We start from the raw sequence: 22,577 nt of genomic DNA on the forward strand, positions 1-22,577 counted from the left end.
ATCTAATTCGCTTAAAATGTTAAGGTTATATGTTATATATTATTACAATTTTCTTTTAAATAATACTTTCGAGAAAATTAATTATATTATTGATTATATCAATTCAATTTTCACTCGGAATCTAATTCGCTTAAAATGTTCGATTTTGGATGAAATTGTCGTCGCTTCTGAAGAATTTTTTATGACATTCCGAACTGTTGGACTTTAATTTCAGAAGCATCGTTAAAACAAAACAAAAAATGCAGCACCAGAAATATCAGCAATTCTTTATTTTGTAGTAACTAAGGTATCAAAGCTTTATACAAAAATTGTATAGAAATTATTTATACGACAGCTTTAAACTAGCAGACATAATTCAGCGTATCTAATGATTTTGTAATGTACCCGACGAGCTGGCAAAAGCGTCTGAATGAAAATCGAAAGAAGGTCCACGGTCCGCGTACACTGAATCGGGAACCGAAGCGCCCCGGAAGAGGCATCGCAATGTCAAGTTCCTCGACGGGAGAGGAATCGGCCGTGTAACCGGGTTTCTATTACCGCGAGAAAGACGGTGGAAGAACGACAATGAAATACATGGAAGCAGCGGGACGGTGCCGCCGAGGCTTCCCCGTTCTGCGGAAGGCCACTTCTCTCCTCTTCAGGGACGCGAAGTTGCCTTGACTAATGCACGGTAATCGCAGGGTAGCTGACGAACACTCCGCAGACTTGACCCCCTCGACGACATGAATGATTCAGCGAGGGAACTGAGGGCGGAGGGTCATTATTGTTATAAAGGGGGATGCATTTTACACGGAACGTGGCGGAGATAGAGGGCACCGTACAGATAAAGAGGATGAGATGCCCGATAGGACGGTACACGGTGTCGGGAAACTAATGGTCATCCGTGTTGGGGCTGATTCTACACAGCGTGCTACATGAACGTTTGCAAAAATGAATGGCTTTAACTTCTGACGTTATTACTACCCAGTCTCACACGCGGCTAATGCATATTGTTTTACGGCGGTGACGAGTTGTTCGAACTTCGTACAATTTCTATTATATTGGGTTGGCAACTAAGTAATTGCCGATTTCAGTTATAGATGTCTCTCACTCCCATTTTTATGATACCCGTAAATGTTATATTATCAAATTATTATTATTAGATGAAAACTGTAACCACCGCCATCTGACTGTTAAACAATCTGACTTGGACGTGTACTAACAATTAGACAGGAAATGTCTACTTTACAAAAATACAAATTTGGATTTCATCTAATTCGAAAATACATGAATAAAAGGCAATCTTTTAAGATTTTAAATCACAACTTACACTTTTAGACCGTGTTAAGACCATATGTTGATGCATGCTCAAAAATTTCTTTTAGGTTGCATCATCTTTTATCAGGTAGCACCACAATGAACACTGAGATCAGTATTCCTGAAGTGCCATTTTATTGGGTTGGCAACTAAGTAATTGCCGATTTCGGTTATAGATGTCTCTCACTCCCATTTTTATGATATCCGTGAATGTTATATTATAAAATTATTATTATTATTATTATGTTATTTTTTATTATCCGTGAATGTTAGCAACTGGACAAATTGAATGCAGCGGTCAAGGAAAAGCGTCCAGAATTGGTCGATCGAAAAGGTGTCATTTTCCAGCAGGACAATGCTAGGCCCCACACGTCTTTGTCCACTCGGCAAAAATTGATGGATATCGGTTGGGAATCGATGTTACACCCACCATATAGCCCTGATCTCGCGCCATCGGATTACCGCTTATTTCGATCCCTGGACAACTCCCTTCGTGGTAAAACTTTGAATGACGATGACGCTGTAAAATCTCACTGAACTCAGTTTTTGGCCGAAAAGGATCAGACTTTCTACGAGCGTGGAATTTTCAAGTTGTCGGAGAGATGGCAAAAGGTCATCGAACTAAATGGAAAATACATTACAGATTAAACTTCGTTCCAAGTAAAAAAAATTTTTTATTTCATTGAACAAATCGGCAATTACTTAGTTGCCAACTCAATAGTTGGACCGCGGATCTTTACGCGTTTATGATTAAGATGGATATGTCAAATGTGCGATAGTTAAAGAAGACTTTGAATATAGTAGTATATTTCTTGCAAATTGGTAAACTTATAGGAGAAGAAGTGCAATGCCTATCTGAATTTTCATTTTGTATAAAGATTCGCAGTCTAATTGTGTAATATACGGTTGAATAGAGAAGTTCATCAAATAATTTCTCATGGAATTACTTTTACAATTTTTATGACTGTGAAAGGAAAAAGTCATATTTGTGCTCTTGAAAATATATAATTTTTTAAAAATATTCTGACGAGTTTCATGCCGACACTTGGATTACGTTTAATCTATGATAATATTATTTTACGTGTTCTTCATTTCTCTAATTTTACACTGTTTCTCCAACTGTGCGAAGTAAATGATGAAAACTGGACGAAAAATGAGACTTAATTTTAAATTCTTATGTTGCAGCAACCAGTTCAAATTATTCTATATTATCGCTAATATTATCGCGTTCAATCAAGATGTCAACGTGGAATGTGTCTATTAAATGGTTCGCACCTAACAGTTTCTTCATCAATTTTGCAATGTACATAACAAATTCTATGTAAAACAGCAAATTATCCATAGATGATGTAAGATGATTTATAGGTTTTACTTTACAGCGGGCATATTAACCTGCAATGGAGCGACAATATTACATGGGACATTAATCTCGGCTTTAATGGCATCAAGGTCAATGTCTCTTGTATCGTCCTAACTAGGTCACCCACCGCTTTGTCTCTTGTAGGCACCCTGTATCGACAATCCCCTATAACTAGACTGCGAATCTTTATGCGTTTATGGCACATGCAGATTTTTTGAATGTAAGAAAATGTATAAATTGACAATGCCTAATAGTATTCTTATTTTCTTTTTACCAAATTTCGGGTTGCTGTGAATTTCCCTGTGCTAGTTCTAGGCCTCTCTAATTTATTGCTACGTCGATGGAGCCGGTCAAGTGTGTGATGCAGCATACAACGCAAATTTTCGGAACAATACAAAATGATCTGTTTGGGTGTGAGTCAGGTAAGAAAAACCGCGGAGCTACAAGATATGTGTAAGTACTAGTGTATTATACCATTGTAAAAGATTCATGTTCTATCCTCGAATCACCTACAGTTATTTCATCTACCTGTTCTTCACCATCCTTTCCCTTCCTCTAGATCAGGGGTGTCAAACTCAAAAGCTAACTTGGGCCAAATAAACAATGCATAACTTTAGGTGGGCCGCAAAAAAAGAAAAAATCAATGTTCATAGAAACAAATATTTTTATTTTGACTAGTACATTGTAATAAACATATATAAAGTTAAATTATTGTTTACGTCTTGATACTTCACATCAAAAATGTTCATCTCGGGCCGCGAGTTTGACACCCCTGCTCTAGATTCACACAGTCCTAAACAGCTATATCAACAACTATTTCCTTTTCTAATAATTTGTATGATTTGAACGTAACACAATGTCATTGTTAAACTCTTTAAATGCTTCTAACGTTTACCATTCGATTCACTCATTTTTGTCATGAACGCATCTAGCATTCGCAGTCCAATTATGACGAATTTTTGAAAGGCCGTTTTCGCCGAGCCTGTTACGAAGACCAATTTCTGGCACGGATCACGTTACCGTCTTTGCGCCCGGTGCAACGATCTGCGTTTATGGCCGAGGCATGTTAAAATTAGATTGATAAGACCTGAAACCGAGGAGTCGGCACGGGGTCGTACGGTCGAATAAAATTTAGTATTATTGCTCCGCTCGATAATGCACTCCCGACGGAGATAAAACCTTCGGAATTCGATTAAGAATATAGTTTAAAGTCGGGGTGGAACAAAGGTGTGCGCTCGCAAGGAATCGTCCGAACGATCGTCCGCCGCGCCGGTTTCTCCTCGTTGCCCAAAGGTAGTTGCACTTTCACCTCGTTCCAGGGAATTCCTGTCATAAGTCTCTTGGCTAAGTTGATTGGATCGGTCGGTCGCAGCGGCCGCATCTCGTAACCCCATTTTCCGGCAGGAAAACCGAGCGGAATTTATCGTACGAGCCACCGTATATCAACGCCGCGGCTTAGATTTCGATTTGAACGGGGATCCGGGAGATCGGCGAATCACGCCAATTTTCACGGGCCTCGTGAAACTTCAATTGTACAGGACGGATGAAAGTTTATGAAATTCATGAGGGACGGGCGAACGCGCGCGGCCGCCGCGCGGAGTCCACGCCGCGCGGATCGTGTGCGCCGTATTTCCCGCGAATCGTCCGTCGCGAGAGTTTCCCACGGATTTTTGTATAACTTCGAGATCCCCTCGTCCGGGCTTAGCGGCTCCTAAGCCGATCGAACGATACCACTAGGGAACTCGATTTCCACGCGTGGACGCTCGCCAAAGCGTGACTCGTGTGCTCGCGAAAGGGCACATGGGAAATTCAATCGTGAAAGAAGAGGATACATACCGGTGCTGCTTACGAGTGGTACGCTTCACTGCATGTTACGATGGCCGAGTACCCTGGAAACAGATACACGTGGCGATTTTACTTGCTGCGGCTCGTGGGATCGGACGGAAACCGATCGTGGAAGGAAATTGTACACGATACTGGGCAAATTAGGTTGTTTTCGCGGCGAATGGTAGATGATGATGTGGAGATTAAGGAGTTGGGTAAACATCTTCTTTAACCCTTTGCACGCCGCTTTCCCCTCTCGTGGGACATCGTAATTCTAGCATATCACTCGGATGTCCCCTCTCACGGACATTAAAGTTTATTAGTGATTACGGGGAATTGAGTTATTTCAGCGCAACTTTTTGGGACATGCATGTTTCCCCGAAGTTTTCTCTTGAAATGGCACAAGAAATCAAATCAAAATATAGTAAAATTACTAAGATATATTCAAGAAATGTCAGCGGGTTTCGACGAGAACGTGAGAGGCGTGCTCACGACGGTCCGAGCACTTCAAAGGCGCCACTTGAAAAGAGCGATAAGGCAAGTTTGTAGAAGAAAGATCGGTATGCGAACATAGCACGCACTGTATAGTGAGATTTATAATCATAAAATCTGGAGGAAAAGATTTTCAAAGCTGAACTCAGTCTGGTTCGAAGCGTCGAGCGGTATAGATAGATCTAACGAGTGAGAAAATCGGAAAAGTGATTCTTCTCTTGGTAAATAAATTGTTTGGTAAAAGTTTTTTTGGTAAATATCATCTTGTGAGTTAGTGATAACAATTAGAAATTTTCAACCTATGTATTTATTCATATTTTTTATTAGAACAATGGCAAAACGTTCGAACACGAATGAGTCTCATGACACAAGTAGTAGCGAAGATGAGCTCCGGATAGACGTTTATACAGATATGATAGAAAGACTAACTGTAGAAGGTTTTCTTCTACAGTTAGTCTATCGTTTTGATAGCAGCGATAGCGATATCGTCCAAGCAACAAGGCGACGAGAGAAAGAGTTCGCATAGATAGCGATTACAACAACAAAACAAAACTATAAAACAAACAATAACAAAATTATAAAAAATAAAATATTGATCTTTTTGCAAATTTCTCGATTTCAGCCAATTCATATAAGTCCAATATCATTATAATATGTTAGTTAGTTCCAAAACCATACTAAATAATACGAGGGTCTGTAAATGCCCGTTTCAGCCGAATAGTGGCGCTGAGTAGCTGGTAGCCAACGTCCAGAATGTTTCGGAGTGCTAAGGGTTAAAGTATTGTTTGAAATCGTTTTACCATTTTTCCTTTTAAAGCTTCGCCTTTTCTTTACTGTCTTGTGCTAAACATGGGCTAATGCGAAGAAAGACAAACGTATTGTTGCTTCGTGCACCTGCATCGAAACTATGAACCGCAAATCAATTTTGAAAACAATAGGTTCACGATGGACATAGCAACATTCAATTTTCAGATGTGTTCCACGTTTGATCATGCAGTACTTCTTAATTAGATTGCGGATCGTTGTACATGTATAATGCATGCAAACATTTGAAATACAACATGGATAATATCTTCAATTTATTTTTCCCGTAAGGACTTGTTTTTCCTTATCTTTATTTTCATAAAATTGGGTGTTGGAAAGATAATTTGCACAGAATATCAACATATTCATTTTTATATTAACATTTTCTTTAAATTTGTTTTTCATCGTTAATAAAAATACTTTCTATACCAAACGTGTGACTAATCATGATAGACGCTGAAATTACTCGATCGAATACTTTTTTGTCTGCGTAGGCACAGGTCGCTACAGTAGCAAGAACGAAGGAACCGAGCACGACAGAATTCAATTTATTTTTCCCGTATATAAGGACTTGTTTTTCCTAATCTTCATTTTCATAAAATTGGGTGTTGAAAAAATAATTTGCACAAAATATAAACATATTCATTTTTATATTAACATTTTCTTTAGATTTGGCTTTCATCGTTAATAAAAATACTTTCTATACCAAACGTGCGACTAATCATGATAGACGCTGAAATTACTCGATCGAATACTTTTTTGTCTGCATAAGCACGGGTAGCTACAGTAGCAAGAACGAAGGAACCGAGCACGACGGGATTTGTCGTGTTATCAGCGGCGACGTGGAACGGATATAGCTCAGGACCGAAATGATGCGATAAGACCTCCGAAAATGGTTGTGACAGAGGGAATGGGGTCCGCATTGAACCCAAGCGGAAGAGAACTGCGTTCACGACAGGACGTTTCCATAGGTATTCGTGGATTTCAGTGTGGCCGAGCAGCCGATATCCTTCTTTATCATTTTTGCAGCCGGATAGGAGGTCGTGGCAGAGGCGTCCGCATATTTATTCAAGCTTGCCGGCAATAAAACACAGGCCCGCGCGCATATCCGGCTGTCTTATGGCTGTTTTCTCGGCCGGTATAATATTTCGTTTAGGAATTCCGAGACAGTCGGGAGGTGTAGGCGAGAAGATGAAAAAGAGAGAGCACGGCGGGACGAGGAGCGGTATGTCCGGACAAGGTATGTCTGATTTAATACGAAAATGGAGCGAGATCGTATCGCGCCCGCCTAGAAATTTGACGAAAGTACCGGCGAACTGTTCCCAGTAGATTCATCTTGGAACTTCACGAAGCTGAACGCCTCTTCGTCTGCCTACCGACAGTTCGCCGAAGTTATTCAATTTAACAGAAAATTTCTCCGATAACGACGTGTTACGCTATTCCGCAACTTAGAAATAACCGATAACAAAATGATTTCAACCGAGTCAGGTATGCCGGAGTTTCTGGGCCGCGTGTTCCTCGAGAGCGATACCCGTCTTAGATAAATACAATACCATTCGAGTCGGGTTTTGTCAATGAAACTGTCGGCTGATCAAAAAATTTCAAGTCATCGTTTCAAAAATCGAGGACAGTTTCCACACAGCTCACGGAATCCTCTATACCGTCTTCAGCGTAACTAAAATTTCCGTCTTGCTACATCTTGCGATTTAACGCGTTCATTATCGGAAGCCTGTTAACCTTTTAGGTACGGCTGAATTCTGCGCGAAGCTATTTCTCTGGACGCCAGAGTCTGATATGTACTGTACAGAGTGTCTGTATATTCACATTACTGTAATGAAAAGTGGTGATTTTTTAATGTTTATACGAAATTATTTATACTGAGAAAAATATCAGTATCCTGAGATGACAAATACAGGCAAATCTTCTCGAAAGTTGGCATCCATATTTTGAAACGTGTTAAAACGCAAACCCTTAAATATATCAACTTAAAAACAAAGTGACTTATACCACTTTCAAAATAAACGGCTCAAATATTAGCTTGTCCCAAGCGGATATTCGTTCGCAATGCGAATTTGGAATAATTTTCGAGCAAGCATAATGACTTATATAATAATATATATAATAGTATTAGTATTATAATTATATATATATATATATATATATATATATATATATATATATATATATATAATATATATAATTAAAATATAATAATAGGCATATATATATATATATATATATATATATATATATATATCGGGCCATACTAATTGTATATAATACATTATACAAGCTACCAAAGGATTCTCTATATCTATGCAATCTTCGTTCCGTAATTCATCGAAATTGCACTCCGAAGTGAGTCTTTTAATAATTACGAGATTGAAAAGCAATACAGCAATGTACAATATATAACTGCTTCACCGTAAAATCTAATTAACGAGTTAATCACCGACAGGAAGGTATCTATAGGTTGATGCAAAATGTGTTGGAAAATTCGATTGATTAAATGATTTCAATCTGCTGTAACGCGAGGGGATAAAATCAACTTTCGTCGTTCAAAGCTCTCCAGCCCCTAACCGACATTCGCATATCGATTCCCTATGGAATCCCTTTGGCTGAGATTGCAGCGATCTCCACTTGAATGCTTGAACCGAACAACGGAAGATGGGAAAGTTTAGAAGCCATGTAGAGCGCGCGGTCAGGGCCTGGGTTTCTTGTTAAATTTCTAACACTGGAAACTTTTTCTATTATTAAATTGGGAAACGGGCACAATATCCGGGGATTTCTTTGAGCGGAAACCTTTCGCGATACGTGCTGATTCCAGATTAAATTGTTCCATGATCTGCAGATTTAATTAAATAATTTTCTACGTATATTGCATACACACGCGCAACGAATTATAATGCATTCATATTTCCTTGAATACTTTAGGTGAATACTTTACCGTAGTTTTCTATTACTTTTAAGGTCGATATTCAACGTATAAGAAATTCAATATGAGAATAAACCGACTAAACCGAATAAACCGTTCTAAACCGACAGCAATTTCATACTCGATGTAATATTGTGGGATGTGCTGAGAAGATGTAGGGAAAGAGGGAATAAACGAAAATAAAGCTTTTGTTCTTTTATATATATATAATATAGCCTTGCGGTTCTCGTTTTTATAGTTTCGAATTGTCAACAACTATAAGGACGAGCTGCAGGGCTTGAATAATCGTATCTCCACTTCCCAAATTGTCCAGTTTTGTGGACAATCTGGGCGTCAATTAGAGAGACATTACTCTACTGCCACTTCTCCATAATAAGTATACTTATCAAACACAGTCAACTGGTTAAAGGAAGTTAGAATATTCTACATATTTCATACAGTTCCAAATATAATTCCATTTATTCGTTTTCACTTGCTTAAAAGTGATTTTATCAATTTAACCTCGACATAACTTTGACAATCAAAAATATTGGTTAAGACAATTTAAAAAAGGAACGCGGAATAGCTGCTAAAAGATATAGACGCGCAGTCATCAAGAACTAGATAATAAAAATCATAATTTTTAATGGCTCCTGAGAACATTCGATTATAAACATTCTCATATATCGTTTCTCTAATTGGCAAGATTCTATTTAGCCATTCTTAGTTACGTCATATTAAAAATAATTAAAGAAACACTTGCTACTATTAAGGAAGCTGGTCGAGATACGACTATACAAGATACATCTTATTAGTTCTACTGTGTTAAAATGAAGAAAATATTGCTACTATTAATATTGCTTCGAATCTAAGACTTCTGAACCCCGAAACACTAAACTCAAAGCTAACAAGTATGCTAAACACCTAGTCTGCCAAACTGTTATGCCCTAAATCTCATAATGCTTGCAAGTTATTTAGTCATCTTTTCCTAACGGCCCTCTATTTAGCACAGAGAACCAAAGATTTTTATAACAATGTGAACACCTTCGCGCGTAGGATTGGCCTAAAAATATTTTAAACACCTCGAAATTTGAGAATATCTTTTTCTTTCCACTGAAATCACAATTTAAATGACGCAAAATACCGTCACTTCTCCACGACGAATATACTCGTCGAACACAACAAACCGATAAAGCAAACGCGACGAACAGTCTCCGACGATCTCCAATCGCCCGCGCAAAACGAGAAGGAGGCTGGCGCTATCAAGCCGGTCCAGTTCGACGATCTATCCACCGCGGTAGAAAAAGAAAAGCACTCGCCGAGATCCCATAGTTCACGCCGTTCACGGCGGTCTCACAATCAGCCGGCCCCCGCCCCCGAAGGAAGAAAATCATTCCGAGGGAGCAGCTTTGTTTCACACCGTTCGGGTGTTCGCAAGCGCATAGGCAGACGGAAGCGCGGACGCGACGACGCAAAGACAAATAGGCAGCGAGAACGCAAGCTATCGCGGTACAGTAATCCCAAGCGTGTTCTCTGGGTCGGTTGCACCCTGGATTGCGGTTCCAGGGTCGCATTGTCTCCGCGAAATACGGGCGCGGAAGAAACGAAAATTATGCCCAAGCGTGCGCGCGCGCGCGCCGCCTCTCGCGAAATGCTTTATTTCCTTCGCCGGTCTGGCATTTCCTCTTTCACGCTTCTCCCTCGCCGCCCCCCTCCGGTCATTCAGTTTCTCTTTTTGTCCGAGAACGACGATCGTGGAAGAGGAGAGAAAGAGCGTGACGACGGGGTCATTTGCCTTTTACGTCGCGCGTCATAAAGGGCCGAGACGTAAAACGTTGTCTTCGCGAGGAAAGGCCTCGAGAGGAGCGGCGAGGGGGATTGGAAGAGGAGCGAGAAGAGCTGAAGAGTCGCGGTGCAGAGCGATGCGGACAGAAGAGGAGGATGGCGAGGCTCGATGCAACAAGAGAGGAGACGCGCGTACAGAGACCGGTGGAGACGCTGACACGCGCGCTGTCTATTCGCTTCGGGAGAGTTAAGACGCGGAGTGATAGACGGTGTTAGGTGGTCGGGAACGACGCGACGGGACAAGAGAATGCCGGGGTGGCGGACACGAGTAGTCGCGTGCCAACCAGCTCCGGGACAAGCGTTTTTTGCTGGCGCGCCGCGTTCCCGGGCACGCGTGTTCCTGTTATCTTCTCGTTAACCGTCACTCCGGATTCTCTCATTTACGCCTCCTTCCGCTCCCCGTATATTTTCCATCTTGCTGGTCGACGGATCGACACACCCGCCTCTCCTCTCCTCTCCTTTCTTCTCTGCGCTCTGCTCTCCTCTCCATATCCCCTCGCGCGTCGATATTCGTAGCGCAGCCTGGGGCAAGCTCTCGTATCGGAGCGAATCGAACGGAATCGAATAGAATCAGATCGGATCGAGGCGGATCGATCGAGACTATGGGCAGCTCGGTAACGGGATTAGCAGGGAATTTTAAGAATTAAGCGTGATTCCGCCCCGTATCAGGTTCCGCTGACGCTCGTCAAGCTGAATTACGAGCGGTAATCCCTGGGCGGAGGCTAAAACTATTCCGGCTGAAAATCGAATTTTTAGCCGGAGCGGTGAAGTATTAAGCGTGATAATTAAAACTGCAAATTCTCGCTCGAACGGGAAATGTCCGGGGCCGATAAGAATGTGAAGGGACGGAAGATAGTGGCTGATATAAATTAGGATATAGTCCGGGCGGAGCGGAGCGGGGTTCCTTACGGTAGTGCGCGGATACATACAGGGTGTCCCAGGTTTTAATGTTCAAACTTTGTGTCAGTGTATTTTATGGCACGGAGTAAGGAAAAAATGTTATGCAAGCATAGGTCATATAGAGCTTTATTGAGAAGTTATAACAAAAATTCGTTCAATGAAATGAAAGAGAATAGAAACGAAATTCGCACGGTCATAAATTCGATCTTCGACCGACGTCGATCGTGCATCTGTCAACAACGGTAGACATTTTGAAATGTATTAACCCCTTAACGTGCACGCTCGAGTTAACTCGAGCGCGCTAAACTGGCCAAACTGTGCACACTCGAGATAATTCGAGCGGCGTTGTACTTTATGTTGCTATCATTTTTCACACTCGAATATAATCGAGAATTGAAAATTACAATGCGAAAGCAAAGAAAAAGAATCGTTTTATTGATATTTATCATTTACATGGGATTGTAAAAGCTATAACACTTACTTATTCAAGTATAATATACTTAGAATATACTTATTCAAGTATATTCTACTTATCACTTACGACTTATCTCTTCCTTTCCGACAGCGTATTCATATTCAGATTCTGATTCGCTCATTTTTCAATATATATTTTACTAAAATATAATGTAAAATAAAATATAATAATAACAATAATAATAATAATAATAACAATAATAACAATAATAATAATAGTAATATTCTGAAAATTAGAAATCATACCAATTGTATAAATATTTAATATTTTTGTATTTTTGTAATTTTCTTGCCAAGACAACGTTCTAAATTGTGTTTTTCTACATTAAAAAAAAATTGACCTTTTTTGGCCGGCCTTTTTAAAAAAAACTGTGCATTAAGGGGTTAATAAACACAGCTTACATAAACACACAGCAAGAGCTGATCTATTCAAGCCAATGCTTGCAGTAACAGCAAGTTGATTAGTATTAGTATTAGTATTCCTAATAAAGCTCTACATGACCTATGTTTGCATAGCATTTTTTTCTTACTTTGTGCCACAGAATACACTGACAAAGTTTGAACATTAAAACCTGGGACACCCTGTATATGTACATATTATCCGCTGGTATTGGAACGGTCTCACATGTTCCGCTCCAAATGTCCTGGCACAGTTGTAACAATGTGCGACTACTTTCCTCATGCTTTAGAAGATTGAAAGTGAAGGATCGCCTGACGTTTCTCATTTAATTTTATTAGCAGCCGCAGTGCGATCTTCCTGTTTTATAATTGGCACTGGCGCAGCATTCTTCATCGTACTTTATTATGGATCGGAGTATGATTTTTCGTATTTTATAATTGGTACCGGGCGCGCCGGTTTTTTTGCGGAATTTTATTATATAGAGTCGAATATGATTTTTGCGTTTTATAATTGGGACTAGCGCAACGTACTGTCATTAAATTTCTAGTAAAGTCGGTGACTGAATAGCCTCGTTTGTGTAATTTACACCGGTGATATTAATAATATTTCTTTTTTCTTATGCGGGAGAAAACGAGAAAGCTATGCAGGTACATGAAAATGTGTGAAATTATTTTATGTTCAACACTGGAACAGGTGCGCAGTACAATTGAATAGTTTGCACTGTTTTATATAAATAATAACGATACAGAGTATCTAAATTCCTAAATATATAATAAATATTATATATAATAATATTTATTTAATATATAATATAATTTAAATATAATTATAATTTATATATATTATTTATTATTTATTTATTATATATTATTTATTAATATAATATATATATATATATATATATATATATATATTTATTTACTTATATATATATAATTTATTTTAATATATGATAATATATTATACAGAATGGATTTAAAATTGTGCCACAACCGGCTAGGAAATGATTATACATGCAGAAATAAGTCAAAAAATACAATAACATTTTTTCTTTTAAGATTGCGTTCTCGAGAAAACAGTTGAAAGATGCGTCAAGTTCGAGTGGCTTGTAGTATGACGAGGAGTAGAATTGGTATGTCATGGCCAGACACGCCGCGCATTTTCTAATCGGTAGTATTATTATAGTTTTTCATCTTAATTTTTCTCGAAAAATTGTTCTCCATCATGTATAATTCAGTGATAAGCTCGTCATTAACTCGAGTAATATTTACGAAAAACATTGAACAAAAGATATTCGTTTCACATTTCGAATGCAGTGTGTAATTAAACGAATGACTACATTATTGTTTGTTAATTATTCGCGTACAATATTGTGTGCACAGAGATACTCGTATGAAACGATATCGGTGGATCGTTGAAATCTGACAATCGGTTGATGAGGATCCTCGATTAGAAGATTGTAATCCGCAGCGCGGATATCGAAGCCGAAAAGTGATTGTCGATATCGGCGTGAGAATACCTGGCTTACTTGCATAATGAAGCAGAAATATAGTCGCACAATTGATCGAACGTTTAAATTATGCAACATTATGCGAAGCCACGATAACGGTACAATTGAATGTATCGCGATTAGAGCGCCCCTAACCTATATTCTGGTTTCGCTCGTGACGAGCACTTCGAATTGCCCGCATCCCTCGAATTTCCACCGAAACTTTTTGCCGCGACAAAAAATCTATTAAACCGAGAAAAATTGGTTCAAGTGAAAAATTGGAACGTGTTCTCGAAAAATCGAAGAAAAAAAAATTATTCGCTAGAAACGAAAATCGTGAATCCTCCGCGAAATGGACTGATTAAAAGAGTGGATCGATATAAGTTCCCTTTTTTTTCGGTATAGAACATTTCGTTATCGCTAATTCATAAAATATTTCACGGTCTATTTGACGAAAATAAAATTGCAGAATTCTCGTCGAATGAAAGCTCACTATTAAACATTTAATTGCAGAATCAACGTTCGTGCGAAGTACGATTGGTATGTTTTTTTTAATGGAATGCCTGATATTTTATTAAAATTGCATGCAACAATGTTTGGTAAATGCAAAAACAGAATAATAATGTATGAGAAATGTTTCACATTTCTTTCCAGTTATTATGACCATTTAGATGATATTATTGTTGATACTAAACAGATTTGCAACGTTAATTCGCATTAAAAAGTAAATTATTTCAATAATTTTTATTACTATAATACATTGATTCAGTTTTTCCGGGGATGTTTACTACAAAAATTTGAGATGAATATCATTCCTTATAATTCAATGTTTATCTGTTTTATCTGAGTTTATCTGAGTTTATCTCATCTTTCATAGTTTCAGAAATCTGAGTATTATATCTCATAAGTTTCATTAAAATCAAAGGATGATGATAATTCGCTAAAAATATATTTCTAGTAAAAGTTAATTATTACTTTTCAAACAGCTACAAACCACAGTATTTAAAAATTGTCAAAATTTGTTAAGTTTCTTATTGTTAGCGTGGTTCGAGTATTTTGATACTTCGTTTCTATCACAGCACGGTTAAATAATATTGCTAACAGACGAAATCGTGATAAATATTAAACAGTTAGAAACAATATCGATAATACCAACAAACTTATCGTTAAAGAAAACCTCAAATTCACTCCAACTTTTTTCCAGGCTATCAAATAAATATATCTTGCCATTACCGAAGATTTTATCTTCGATTCCGTTAATCATTATAATGAACTTATAAGAGCCCGAAGTATCAATAATCTCGGAAAAATCGATACTCACACTCTTCTCTTCACTATTGCTTTTAATTGTCAATTGGCGATTTCTGTCCGGAAAAATGTTCTCATCTATTAGATAAAGTCCTGCCAAAATTCCCTACTCTCAAAATGTCGAATAGTTCTTTTCAAGCCTAGTTGCCAGATTTGGATGTTAGATTTCAGCTTAGGGGAGTGGGGGAAGATGCTTCGGTGGAGCCATCCTCATTGCTTCGCCTAGTGCGGCGGAGTCGGAGACAATCAGAGAGATAAAGGGTGTCCCTAATGTACCGCAATTTTTACTATCTATAATATTTACTATTTTTACTACCTGCCGCGCTGCCGTGCACGCGTCACGCAGAGAGTCGCGTCCACAATTAATTGTAAGAAATACGATACAATAGGGACACCCTTTAGCACTCCGTGCGTCTCCGACACCACCGCTCGAGGCGAGGCTGTGAAGATCGTAGCACCATCATAGCACCATCATAGCACCTTCCCCCACTCTCCAAAGCTGGAATCTAGCATGCAAACCTGGCAATCAGGCTCTGAAGCCTCATAAACCAACATCGGCTAAACAATAAGAGCCAATTAGAAAACCGTCGTCAGCGCGGTGGCGTCGCGCCGGTTTCTCGATAAGGCACAGGGGTGCCGATGTCTTGATTCGATTCGAAGCCTAGCCAGCCTTAATCTGCGGCTATCAACCCTAATACACTCGGAAGTGCATTATCGGTGGCAGGCGCGTACACACGCGATACATCAGCGTGCGTTGCGGGTTCCGAACGGCAGCAGCGCGGCGTGACGGAAAATGGGGGAGCGGCGACAACAGCTTCTCGTCGGTTTCCTCGCGCCGACGACGACGACGACGACGAAATAAGATACTTCGCAAAAGTAATTTCCTCGGGAAAAGTAAGTTTTCGCAGAGTAATAGCCTCTGCGCTGGCAGTGTCGCTGCACAAGCGGTCCCTGCTCTACGTATTCGCTGGCAAAGAGGGCACCATCCGAGGTTGTTGCCGCTGGAAGAGATTCCACGCCGTCGGAGGACTGAGGTTACAGATCGAAGTGTAACTTTAATCGTCCCCGGTCCCGGACTCCCTAGCGGGACTCGCCCGTTTTCTATCGTTCGCCTTGGAATGGAAGATCGAGTCTTTCACACGGGTCAGGGAGCAGAGAATGTCTTTTGCCTGTTCAGCGTTTCGGTGTTTCCCTAGCAGCGACCTCTTAAGAGCGGGTTCCGCTCTAGGAGGCTAGGAGATTGTCGCTTTTAAACGTCCTCCATGTATTCGCAACTCCACGTTCCTAATCCTCCGGAAAGTTTTGTTAAATAACAATTTTCTAGCCTTTCGAAACGAGATCTGCTCTTAACCTTTTAGGTACGGCTGAATTCTGCGCGAGGCTATTTCTCTGGACGACAGAGTCTGATATGTACTGTACAGAGTCTGATACTGTATTTTCTGTCTGTATATACAGGGTGTTCCAAAAATGTCTCGCAGTCCGAAAGTGACGGGTTCCTCAGGCCATTTGAAGCAACTTTTTCCTTTACAAAAATTTTCTCCGAGGCACCGTTAATGAGTTATTAACGAAAAACAGTGACCAATGAGAGGCGAGCTCGGCTGGCGCGAGGCGATCGAGCCAATGAGCGGAACTGGGCTTCGCGCGCTGGTTGGCTGGGCCGCCTCGCGTCAGCCGTACTCGATTCTTATTGGTCACTGTTTCTCGTTAATAGCTCGTTAACGGTGCCTCGGAGAACATTTTTGTAAAGGAAGAAGTTGCTTCAAATGATCCGAGGAACCCGCCATTTCCGGATTGCGAGACATTTTTGGGACACCCTATATACCGGCAGTTTTTAACTAGTCATTTGAAAGTCGAAGATCAACAACTCAAAGTTTGCTTAAAAATTGGTGAAAAATAATTCAACAAACTATTTGGATTAATCTATAAAACAACTTCTTTTGAAATCATTATTATAAATGATTATTTAGAAAACAAATAAGTCATTAGAAAGCTTGATGAAAGACTTCTGGTTAACACAGTGTTCATCCAAAGGTGATCACCTAAATAAAACTGCGCGTAGAATGGGTGACAAGATTAAACCAAAACCATAGTGCGAAAAATATTTCGCATCAGGCTGATCGGAATTTTGCAAATTACAGGACTGTGGCTTAAATATTCACGGTATTAATAAACTTTGTAAGCTATAATTTTGGGGGAGCAACAGGTAGGATATAACTCGCGTATTGTGCTCGGCCAAGTATGTTTCAGGATTTTTGTACCTATCCTCGGACGCAGTTTCTGTCTGATTCTGTGCTGCGCTTTGTTTGCACGTCGTGTATTGTTTGGTATGGTTTGAACTTTCATATAATGGTGGAAGCTGTCCGAAACTGTGATTGATACTGTCCGGTCTCTGTAACCGTTTTCGCTTCGTTAGGCAGCGATAGGTATGCTCGTGTGCGTGTGTGCGTGCGCGTCTGTGTTAATTGTCCTGGGAAGCTTAGAATCGATAATCCGTGTACAGCGATTAAAAAAGATCCTCAATAGGGAATAGGCGCGTATGTTGTACATCTGTCTAAAAATATCGAATGAGAAATTGTTGAATGACGAAATAATTTCGAACAGTTCGCGAATGTAACGAGGCGGCCATCTTACGTATTGCATTTCGGGGGATGGTGCGAGGGTTTCGCAACTATATTAAGAAATTATTGATTTACCACTTACGTATTCTATGTTCATGATTAAATGACAGGTCCCTTGACATTGCCAATAGCCAAGCGTCTCATCCATAAATGCATGTCACGATGCATTTTGAATGCAACTAACAAAGCATGCCGTGTCTGTCCGTTTAACACTAATGTTTACCTTTGAATCTGATGTTGCGTTTAGATCGGATCTAAGTGACGCGGTCTCCGTACCATTGACCTGATTATGAGTGACCATTGATTATTGATTACTGTTTGGCCAGGCCGAGCCATTAATGACTGTCTGACCGTACCTGATAATGCTTGATTGTGTGCTAAACCTGACAGCCTGCTGGCTCAGAATATTCACCCGGTATGGACCGGGCGTAATCTCTCGCAGATCCTGTATCATTATTTATATTAATTGAACACCGAATATGGGAAGCGTCGTTCGCGATGCGTTGTTATAGAATATCTACGAGTACAACCGATATAAACCATACGAATCGTTTGAAAGAATTTGTTTCTACCCTCTAAGAATATTCTTCATTCAAAGCAATTATCTATAAATGTCACATTTGCATAGAAATGTTTCGGTATTTTCAACGAATTCGAAATCGACAAATACACGAATTGGGAAATCAAACGTGAAAATTATACGATCGATTCAAAAGTTCGAATATCTCACTCGAATAAATTCGACACGCATAGTCCGTGAGTCTCGAATTTATCTCAACGTTCGTTGTGAATACGATAAAATGAAATCGCTTCATTATTATTTATTACGCCGTGCTTGCGGCAGAAAACGATGCGAAGCCAGAAATGGGCCGTAAAATGTTAATAAAAGACGTGTTATATCGTCGATGTTATGTGATGCAGCGTCGGTATCAAATGTATTTCGATGCACATGTATATCTGAACTATTCGAGCGAAGCGTTATGTCAGGCACAGTTTCCGAGTTCAAGTGGTTGACACCGGCCCCACCCACTACGAAGGAAAATCTATATGTATAGACCAATTGATGAACTGGCTTCTCAAACAAAGTAAAAACTTCGACAAACACGGAAATGTTTAATCGATTGCTTCGAACGTACCGTTGGAAATAACTCACGGTCGTTCATGGAATTAGTATCAATCGAAATCAAATTGAGTAAGTTAACGAAGTTAATGTTATTGTACTAACTGACTGTATATAAATTAATCAGTTCATTTGATAATAATTTGGCAACTGTCCATTTCATAACAAAAACTACTTCTTTACCGATTTTTTTGTGAAAAAAAAATTATGCACGGTGTATTCTATAAATAAAGAGAAACGAATAATGAGATGAATGAGAATAGGATGAGAAGAATCAATTACTTTAATAAGATTGTTCAATTGAGCCGTTCATTTTGAAAGTGGCATAAATCACTTTACCGTAATGAAAAGTGGTGATCTTTTAATGCTTATACGATATTATTTATACCGAGAAAAGTATCTCAGTATCCTGAGAGAACAAATACAAGTAAATCTTCTCGAAAGTTAGCATCCATATTTTTAAACGCGTTAAAACGCAAACCCTTAAATATCTCTACTTAAAAACAAAGTGACTTATGCCACTTTCGAAATAAACGGCTCAATTGAACAATCTTATTCAAACAATTGATTCTTCTCATCCCACTCGATTCATCTCATTATTCGTTTCTCTTTATTTTTAGAATACACTGTGCATAATTAAATTTCCACCGTCGTCTTTCTGGCACGCAATACCAAAGGGATGTTCCGTAAATTAAACAAGATTAAATTAAAAATATCAACACGCACCGTCCTCCGTCTCCTATCCTTCCAAAATTTGCACGATTTAATTCGACCACTTATTTCAAGAAAATATCCACGAAGCATGGTTTCTGGACATATTTAAAAAACCGAACACAGACCGACGAGATTACAAAAACAATTCTCAGTCCCAAATCCTCGATCATTCTTTCCCACAGCATTACCGCGAATTGACTCGACGTTCGTCGGGCGGCCGTGTCACGGCGAAGAGTGAACGCATCAATCAACGCCGAAGATTAAACAAAGTACCAAAGACAACGATCTGCCGTCCCGGTTTTCACGCAGGAAAAAACAGTGCCGACACCTCTCCGAGTCATACAAAGCTAAAAGAGGGAGAGGGAGAAATCGGGAAAGAGAGAAAGAGAGGAATAGAGAGAGCAGGACCTCTCTTTCTCCCCGCGTTTCCGAGTAATATGTCATCCTAGATTGCAGAATACTGCAAAACGCGTCTGGGACACGTAACAACATGCAGCACGAGCCGTACAAACCGTTGAGTCATTCTCTCCATACGGCGTATCTACCTTTCGAGCGATAACACTCGACCGCACGAAGCGTCTAGACGCGGCCCGATGCCGAGGGTGCGCGCCGACCAGGGGGCAGGAAAGCTATCGGTGACTTTTACATCGTGTAACCAACCGGATATACTTTTTTCCCACTCTCTGTAATTAACCCTCTATCGTTCGTCGCATCTGGAGCCGAGGACTGAGACCATTGGTATCGATAACGCTCGCGTCTCCCGCCAACGACCACTGCGAATATTACGGAGTCGCACGAAAGAGTATGGTTTCCCGTCCGCTGGTTCAACAATGGTGGAAAGGGTATGCTCGGAACAGGGGTTATTCAGCCTGCGAACACGTTCAACTTGGTTAAATATGGCTGTATTAACGGATTTTCATGGAAACCGTTCTTTTTTTTATCGAGAACCTCAAATGCGACAGATTGTCGAAAGCTGCGAACACGAAATTTCAATGTAGCAAACTGTGCAATTTGTTGTAAGCAATATTTTACTCGACGTCGTCAGCAGATCCATTTTCATTTGTACAGGGTGTCTCAAAAATGTCTCGCATTCTGAGAAAGGGAGGTTCCTGAGGTCATTTGAAGCAACTTTTTCCTTAACGAAAATGCAATCCGCGGCTTCGTTCACGAGTTATTAACGAAAAAGCGTGACCAATGAGAGGTGAGATACGCTGGCGCAAGGCGGTCGAGCCAATGAGCGGAACTGGGCTTCGCGCGCTCATTGGCTCGGCCGCCAAGCGCTAGGCGAGCTCGCCTCTCGTTGGTCGATGTTTTTCATTAATAAGTCGTAAACGAAGCCACGGATTGCATTTTCGCAAAGGAAAAAGTTACTTAGAATGATCTCAGCTACCCCATATTTCCGTAATGCGAGACATTTTTGGGACACCCTGTATGTACACGCGCAGCTACGATTCCTAGGAACAAGATATTCGCATTGTAGCAATTTACAAATTAGATATTCTAATTTGTTAATTTTTATACAGCTGTCATTGCGAATATTTCATAGGACTCAACTCATTTTCATAAGCTTTCGAACATCAAAAGTCAAATAAATGAATTAAAACTGCGACTGCTACATCGTAAATTATCAATATTAAATACGTAAAAAATAAAGAGATTCATTTTTAGAAGACGACACGCTATAAAATGTTAGATTTTATTATTTTTTTAAAAATACCGCAGTATTTGGGGCGTTCACATTTACCCAACGAAAAGTACGCGACGCTCATATATTTGTGGCGAACGGATGCAGCAAAGTCGGTTGTTCCACTTAAGCAGACAATCGGGACTTCAAACAATGTTGATTTTCCGAGGTGTGTTTATTTTGCTTGACTGAATTTAGTGACTGCTGTTCGCTGGGAAAGGAAGTAATCCGCTTTTGTTAACACCGCGTATAGAATGGGTGGACGTTTATGTTTCAATTTGGCACACCGAGTTCGCCGTTTTACAAACGACACCGATGTCACGGGGAAGCAGGCTGTCGGAAGCTTAAATTGGCGGTCTCGTCTCCGGGGTCCTCATAGACTCCTGATTAGATATTCCAATCAGAATACCTGATGAGAATACTCACTTTTAGTGGATTCTCGATGTACTTAACCGTACGCCGAGGAGCCCGTTTCACTTTAATTGGATCCGTCATCTTAATTACGGCGGCTTTGGAAAAATCGATTTTCGAAATCTCCAGCTGCGGCGAGGGCGCGCGCGTACGCGCACTAATTAGACGCGTCTTGGTGAAGGCAATTTCGCTTGTTCAACGTGCACAAGGGCTGCTACAGTACCAATGATAATCATTCTATAAGTTAGTTTACGCAGCGAAGACTGGGGCCGGTGTTCGCGACGTTTCGAAATACCAAGTTGTAATTGCGGAATTATTGTTTGTACAACATTTTCGAACAATTACTTACCGCCGACGGTGCCCGGATGTTGTAAACCAGGGGTGTCAAACTCGCGGCCCGAGATGAACATTTTTGCGGCCCAGTCAATATATCCGACGCGAAGTAAAAATAAAATAGAAATGTGAATTAGCAACGAAACCAGCATACAACATTATAATATACTTTATTTATAAACTATACGGACTCAAATTTGAAGGCACAATTCATTGAAGTGGGTGTGTGACAGAATTTTACAAATATTTAACGGCAAGATTTGAAAATACTCGAAAATTCGCATATGAAATTATTTCCATGTTTGGAAGTACTTATCAGAGCGAGCAATTATTTTCTGTTACGAATGGAAATAAATCTCCTGTCCGAAACTGTATTAATAACGCTCACGTTGGGTCGATTTTGAAAGTAGTCTCGGCCAATAAAATTTCTCCCCAAATAGGAAAGATGGTATCAGAGAAGAGATGTCAAGTATCAGGACGTAAACAATAATTTAACTTTATATATGTTTATTACAATGTGCTAGTCAAAATAAAAATATTTGTTTCTATGAACATTGATCTTTTTTTTTGCGGCCCACCTAAAGTTAAGCA

The 22,577-nt window shown here is 39.9% G+C and overlaps 1 protein-coding gene across 3 annotated transcripts in view; it reads right to left on the reverse strand.

The window, feature by feature from the left end:
- Nucleotides 1–22,577, reverse strand: part of Ddr (discoidin domain-containing receptor 2) — a 529,507-nt gene that overhangs the window by 412,064 nt on the left and 94,866 nt on the right. For 2 of the 3 annotated variants that reach the window (XM_076523242.1, XM_033472527.2), the window contains exon 3: nt 4,493–4,545. The exons of the other annotated variant lie outside the window; for it this stretch is intronic. The gene's annotated coding sequence lies outside the window, so the exon portion shown is untranslated. The remainder of the gene's footprint in view (nt 1–4,492; nt 4,546–22,577) is intronic. 3 annotated transcript variants of the gene reach the window in all.

Source organism: Megalopta genalis, chromosome 1, assembly GCF_051020955.1.
Source record: "Megalopta genalis isolate 19385.01 chromosome 1, iyMegGena1_principal, whole genome shotgun sequence".
Classification (NCBI taxonomy): domain Eukaryota; kingdom Metazoa; phylum Arthropoda; class Insecta; order Hymenoptera; family Halictidae; genus Megalopta; species Megalopta genalis.